The sequence below is a fragment of the Carya illinoinensis genome, chromosome 15, assembly GCF_018687715.1.
Source record: "Carya illinoinensis cultivar Pawnee chromosome 15, C.illinoinensisPawnee_v1, whole genome shotgun sequence".
Lineage (NCBI taxonomy): Eukaryota > Viridiplantae > Streptophyta > Magnoliopsida > Fagales > Juglandaceae > Carya > Carya illinoinensis.
In genome coordinates, this window is record NC_056766.1 from 4027459 (window position 1) to 4035297 (window position 7839).

Consider the following 7839-nt stretch of genomic DNA (forward strand, 5'->3'; position numbering starts at 1 on the left):
GACTTTTTCTTGTATTTTGTCTTTCAATCTCGCCAGTTACGTTGGTTATATATGTAACCATCATTTTCGAACTTGAACTGAAATGCTGTTTTTATTTATCCTGTTCATGTCAATCACTAAATAATTATTTAATCAATTTATTACCTAGCCTGAAATAATCAATTATCGTTTTAAATATACCTTAAAATTTACTTAATTTAAATCATTTAATTGTTGTTAATTCATCATTCATTGGCATCACCACAAGTTTTCAAATCCTACATGAAACGATCACACATAAACCTATGACCAATTCTATTCCATTGCTACAAAACACTTATATTTTATCCAACACTCAATTTAGAAATAGGAAAAATAAATATAAATTCTAGGCACTTTCATTATAAATCAAACACATTTATCCATCTAAATCTAGTGGGAAATTCACATTAATGTAGTTATGGGCTATATACATTAGGGTGGACCAATTTCTTCCTACAACTTTCAAACTACTAAATAAATAGCTGTCATTTCTTGCTTCTAAACATTAATTGAAAAAGGTCCACATTCATTCAATTTTGTTCAACTGTCCTGCTCCTCTATGGAATAAAATTAGTTCATGTCATCTATAACAATATGCACGTGGGCATTGTGGCTTGGGTAGAACAGCTTCAACATGTCTGAATCATGTGGGGGAGGATTCATACTAAATCATTTGTGAGCCTTTCAATCTCTCTCTAACTCCAATCTGTTAATGAATGAAGAGAGCCGTTACGTAAACCAATTAATTTAATAGATCAAACATTCTATTTAAAGAAGAAAATCATACTCAAATTTGTAAACTAACTTTAATGTTCTTTCATCATTGCCAAATGCCAAAATAAACCTAAAGTATGCATTAAAACAGTCATATTTTACAGTCATGAAAAGCAAAACACTCTTCACAATGCCCATAGCAATTTTAGCAATGCTGCTTGTAAATAAATAGACTGTAAATTTGTTGTGTAAATTATTTTGTTTATCTTATCAAGGTAAGGCCACATGTCAAAGATAATTTTGTTTAACCAGTCAACCTGCACATTTGTGTAAATGATCAACATGCTAATGAAATTTAATTAGCATAGAGCAACCATAGAAAGTATGGTATAAAAGTTCTAAGATGGCCATATGGCAATACTAACCAAATCATAATCAGGGTTCTTCACCCAGGAAAAAATTTTCTGGGTAGCAATCTTAAGTCCATATTACACACCATAATATCTATCCTCAAAAACTTTAACTAGCTCTTAAGCTTAATAAAAAATATGAAAAGAAACAGCTTATTACATCTAAAAGTGCATAACAACATATGAAAACAAAATTCTCCATTTCTCAGCATTGAAGATGTTGCTTTTGCCTGTGTGAGTTTAAAACAGAAAATATATACTTAAAAAATAGAGAAATGTAAAAAAGGGCCCATAAACATATTACTAAATCTGCCTGCTGTCAGTTTAAGTAAGAAAGATAATGTTGTCTCTAAAATATGAATAATCTGGTATGAGTCTGTAGAGTTTTAACTTATTTGTCAAGTTTGATAAATAATCTTCTGTCATACACACAATTGAATGAATACTCAAAGAAATTACAGTTATAGTATATATTTTTAACTATTAACAACAAAATGCATAAATACATATGCATACAAACATATACAACTTTGAGAATTGACTTACACAAATTTACAGTCTATAAAGGTCAACTTTTTATTTATGATATTTCATAATTGTAGACTATTCTTGATAAATTTTAGCATTACTATTAAATTCTCTGTGCGATTTTTCCAGATTAAATGATTTTTGCTCTCATTTAAATCTTGGAGACCAAACCAGATTTGAAGGATGGCTTGAAGCTTACTCCTGTAAGAAATAAGTTTACAACTTTTAGAACTATTTGGTTTTTGTTCATGGTCAACTTAGTTCTCTCTTGTTTCTTCTAGGCAAACACACTGGAACGGATTAATCTACTATCTCTCAGCTTGGAGAATGAGGGGAATTGGGGGCATAAATTATGTTCAATTTTTATGATTTTAATTCATTGCCATCTAGTTTTCTAGTTTTTTTCCTTGCAATATAGTTATGATGCAAAGTTTTCTTAAAGAAATATTGGCTACTTTTCATTTCCCTTTAGTTTTTCCCACCCTTTTCTCACTTGTTGGTACTTTTTGTTTTATTTGACTCATCATCTAAGCTAAGTATTTTTTCTCCTAATATTAATTTCTACTAAGCGGATGGCCAGAAAAGCCAAAAAATAAAAAGAGTTCTCTCTCTCTCTCTGTGTTTAAGTAAAGAGTTAATAAATTTCTTAACTATTTTGTCTCACACATACTTTATAATTAACAACATATTGGTTTCTTTGTTTATATTTTTAGTAGTCTGTATGTGTATGTGTTTGATTCTTACTTTTACTAAAATTCTTGACTATCTGGGGAAATCTTCGGACATGGACTCTTCCTCACCTGCTAATTTATTTTTCCTTGAGCAGAAACAGGTGGTGGATGTTAGCTAGATTGGTCTTGGAAAATGTCAGTTATTTCTTATGTTATCTTAGATGGTTTTCCTTTATGTTCATTTCAGCCGAAAGACAGTGATCTACCTGGTTGCTACCCTCAGTCACATGTATATTGATTATGACTTCAGGTATCTCTGTTGTTATGTTGTACGAGGCATATTCATTTCACACAGAGTTTAAAGGAGGATTACGGATAATGTCATTGTCAGGTTATTGGGCGACTTGGCAACCCACTAAATAATCCTTCTTTGCTTGTTACGAGAGTGTTGTCAAAGGGTTTGACAGACAATTCAGAGGACTGTTGCTCTAGAAGGAGCTGAGAGTTGGATTCTCTCCATTTCCCAAATCTAATATAGTTGTTCATACAGTTGGTTTGTTTACTCGTGTTGGTCCTATCAAGTGCCTGCTATAGATGTTTTTTCTGTGGGGATTTATGTGGTTTCCTCATGTTACGATGTTGCCTACATCCTTGTGGTTTTCTAGTGTGGTGAAAGCTCACCTCTTCATAGAGGAAAGCTGGGATAGTTTTAAGCAAATTGTTGATACCTACATGTTTGAAGCCTCAAAGGTATTTGCCATAAATACATATGCATACAAACATATACAAACCAGCAGGCATGTAATCATCACCCACATTCAGCCCCCCCAAATCCAAAATTCTTGTTCCCATCCACTGGCTAAGCAAATTATCATAAAGACCCACAAGAAGAACGTGAGAAAGAGAGGATAAACTGTAAGGAGAGATGCAATCTTGTTTTGCCTACAATTTTTATCTAAACTTGATCCAAAACTTCATACACTCTGATATATTCTAGTGCAATGGCAGGCTTAAAACCAACAACAAACCTTAACTATATAATTGCATATATATAACTATGTATACAATAACATTAAACAAGTCCCAATTGGCTAGATCTTTGCAGGCTTATAATGCTACTGATGATATGTGGCCCACATATAAGAGATAAGTTTGTGGCACCAGTCTACCTGCACAATAGGTGCTAATGATCAACATGCTAATGAAATTAAATTAATTCTAAGAGCAACCACAGAAAGTATGTTATATAAGTCCTAAGATGGCTGTATGGCAATACTAACCACATCAATAATCAAGCAGCTTCACCCAGGAAAATCGTTTCTGCTAGTAATTACTTAAATACTAGTTACACACCATCCTTTGTTATCCTCAAATCCTTTAAAAAGCTCTTATGATTATTCAGAAATATGAAAAGAATTGCTAATTTCATCTAATCATCTAAAAGTCTAAGTCTCCAACAAAATATTAGTTACATAATTCACATTTTTCAAAACTGGTTGCTGCTTTTTCCTGTGTGCGTTTAAAACAAAAAATATACACTTAATGTATATTAAGTGTATAAATAAAACCCATAAAAGTACAGAAAAATTAAACTATTATCGTGTAAGACTAGCCTGGAAGTTGGAGATACATATCTTTCTCCAAAGCATTAGGCAAATGGTATATGTTTTAAAGACAAGATGCTAGAGCTTTGCATTAAGCATAACGAGTCACGGTTGCATGTTGCTTTAATAAAGACTTACGACATAATGCTAGCAACAAATCATCCACACTACTATAATCTATAACCAAAAGGAAGAATTTGATCACTATCAAGAGGAAGAATTTATAGTCCAGTTCCTCGATCTCTGTCTTTGCATCTTCCAATTAATTTATTGAAGTTTCTAGTTAACTTTCATCATCACCAAACAGAACTTCAGACATCCACAGTTTAGATTTAATAATATCTATGAGAATTCTAGATCCGATCGATCAATAAAAATAACTTCAAATAGTTTTGTTTCGTGCCAATGAAAATTAACTAAAAGTAATTCAAAAATATATAATTTGTAAATATTGTAAGTCAAGCTCAGTACTTTTACATCCCCAGCCACCTTTTCATGTCCATTACTTTTCATGTCCATTACATCCCTAGCCACCTTTTCAAACTCCTAAAAGTCATCATGACCATTTAATAACTCCATAACCAAGTCTGTAATTGTTTCAATACACATTCTTCCTTAAAATTAATCTTATTATTATTATTATTATTATTATTATTATTATTATTATTATTACATATAATTATATATATATATATATATATATATATTTTTGTGTGTGTCTTAGTATTTTCTGCTACTTGGATGGAACACAGCAAGGGAGAGACTTAGAAAATCATGAACACTCATGGAGAAATATGGGTTTCAAATAAACCCATTTGAAACCCATTCCAAATAAATCTAGCTAGATTTTCTGTAGGTGTAATCATCTTTCAAACCATTAGGATGGGATTCTTGTCTTGTCTTGATCTTCTAGGTAGGCTGGTAGCTAGCACTCAATAATGCAAAGGTTCACAGCCATGTGGTAGACATTATCTATTTGTTTAACAGAAAAAATTAAGCATCTGCCACCAGCTTTGCAATAACCAAAAACCATCATGCGAGTCTCCAGGACCAAAGGCATGCTAGCATATTGAAAATAACCGGAAAATTTTGAATTAATCCAGGTCACAAACAGTTTTAAAGGGATCTACTGTGGCTCTTTCTTATGTCCAAACAAAACTAGCAAATTCAATTATTGAATAAATGAACTTTCATTCCTATGCTCTACACACATTATCCACTTAGCCCATGTGACATTCAGATCCCATACTATCATTGTGAGTCATCAAAATCAAATCAACCATTGTGAAGAGCAGCAAGAGGAATGCATATATCCACTCTTTGAGAGAGAATGAAGTGGGAAGTGTGTACCTCAAAAATTATCCATGCTCAACAGCAATCCGTGACATGATCCCAGCATCCCCGTTCAAGATCTTGTAAAAATAGCCCATTAATATCACAATCATAGTCTTAAACGACGCTGAGAAAAATAAATAAAAACACACGAAACGAAAGAGCATATGGGCTTAATGGAGAGGGTCACAGCCATGTATTTTCATCTAACAAATCAGGAAATAATGCCTAAATCCACTTCTGACCATGTCAAATAAACACATATGATATGTGTTTTCATATCAATCTCTCCAACTATCTCGTACCTAATCATATGTACATGGCTCAATCTTTTCGCATGCGAAAAGATTTGAAAGGAATGACATAATAATACTCAAGGTCAGAAACCCTCAGCTTACACACAAATGCTAAGTGATCCAAGCCCATTTACTATTGGATAGCATGCTTACACACATGCTATCTCACATAAGAAGTAATATTGGAAAAAAAAAAAAAAAGCAAGGGAAATTATTACAATAAAAATCAGTACTCAGAAACCTCTTATCCCCAATAAAATCCAAGGCAATAAAAAATACCTCATTTCCATTCGATTTTACATGCAAAAGGAGTTTATCATTTGGCGTATGCTACTGCTATAATACTCAAAACAGAGGAGACTGCCCCATTATGCACTATGGGTGATCAGCTGTATTTTTTTTCTTTCTTTACTTTTTTGCAAATAATAAATTCTATTTTTCTGAGTAAGAAACATAAACTGTCCAAACTATAAATTAATCTGAAACCTATGCATCATTGTTCAGCATATCATTCAACATAACAGCAAAGCAACCTTTAATATAGGATAAAACTAGAGATTATAGATGAAAGAAATTGGTCACCCACATTAAGCTAGTGTGCATCCATGATGGCATAACCAACTACTCCATCAATAATTGATCCTGAATGAAATGAACGGTTTCTTAAGTCCTGTTAGTTTATTAGAAAATTAAATATTAATATAATCACAAAAAATATAGTGGGCATAGGCACAACTTAATGTGTAAAATAAAAGTATGAGAAGGGATAAAGCAATTACATAACTTCTATAGAGTCTTCATCTCCTGCACGGACAATCAGAACCTTCTCTTAATGGCTGTAAAAATGTGCTACAATTCTTTTAAGCCCACATTTCCATTAACAAGTGTTTTTATTATTATTAAGGTAATAATCTACGCATTAAAATAAAACCAGGGCTGCAAGAGGAGAGTATGTGGAAAACATAAACAAAAATCCATTGTACATATAGACAACACAATGTGTAATGAAAGAAAATAAAATAAAAAACCATATAACGTATTAAAAAAAGGTTAGAACCCATGTTAGTAAACACAGTCGAAGAGTCGACATTTTCAGTGGTCCATTGGATAGATTGAGGAGATGTGGTTGGGAATCGAGAACATGAAAACTTTCGTCAAAATTCAGACTGTCTTAGAGGGAGATTTTCATGCTTTCAAAGTGAAAAACGGGATATGTGTTATTAGATCTGCTATCAATATGTTTGTTGCCTCATTTAAATATCATTGACTTATAACTTTAAGTCAATGATATATAGTTTAGTGCACACAAGAAAACATGCATGTACTGTCAAGTTTTAGTAATATTTTTTTTTTTTTTTTTTTTGTCTTAGGATGTGTTTTGTTCAACTTGCACTCTAAAATTAATCGCCTACTCGTGCTGATCCAGAATTGTTGACTATCCTTACAATAATCAGGTTGGATTCACATATATATGACAGGCAAGGTTGATTACTTAATTGGTATTATGTAAAAGATTAGCATCTCTATATAATAAAAGAATGAGTTTGGACCCAACCCCATAAGACATCAAGACATTGCTACACTAAGTCACCAACTGAAATGTCCCTCTACAGATCAAGTAGGTGAAAATGACCCTTTACAGATCCCATTTTTATATGAAATGACCTTGTTACACATAATGATTTGGCCCATGTGCCCTACAAGCAATATCAGTTACAAACAAATGCCCCTGCTGCATATCCAATGGAGACTATACTAATGAAAATTAATTAGGTTAAGGTGTCTGGGTTTGGCAAGACATAAAAGATGTATGGTACTTCTCAAAGATTGCATTATGCCTGCTGTCAAGCAGGATAGTGCTGCATAGCAATCATACATAGAAGCTGCAAAAATGCTAGGCCACATCTCACCTAAATGTTTTAAATTAACATAGACCCCAATATCAATTCAAACTACTTTTAGTAATTTTTTTAAACATAAAAAGATAGAAACCTCTGTTATATACAATTTATGGTATAAGCTAGATATGGAGACAGACAGCTAGCTAGGGTAACTGAAGGAGTCATTAGGGTTCTAATGATTACATAGGATTGTGTAGAATTAGCCATCCTTTGTTTTATCACCATGAAAGTTTGTTCCATATGTATGCAAGTATCAAGGGGTAGCTAGCGTTGCTAAAGTGAGAAAGTATTTAAGGTATGGCTGTTTTGGGTCATCAGGTTAGTGTTTTAAAACTGGTAATGATTTGCTAGTTTTGGGACAC

The 7839-nt window shown here is 32.6% G+C and overlaps 1 long non-coding RNA gene across 1 annotated transcript; it reads right to left on the reverse strand.

Moving 5' to 3' along the window:
- Positions 1-422: 422 nt before the first annotated feature.
- Positions 423-6365, reverse strand: LOC122295817. Its single transcript, XR_006238281.1, has 3 exons — positions 6163-6365; positions 5299-5360; positions 423-727 (listed from the first exon to the last, which is right to left on the reverse strand). It is a non-coding gene; the product is annotated as an uncharacterized LOC122295817 (long non-coding RNA).
- Between the last annotated feature and the right edge of the window lie 1474 nt (positions 6366-7839).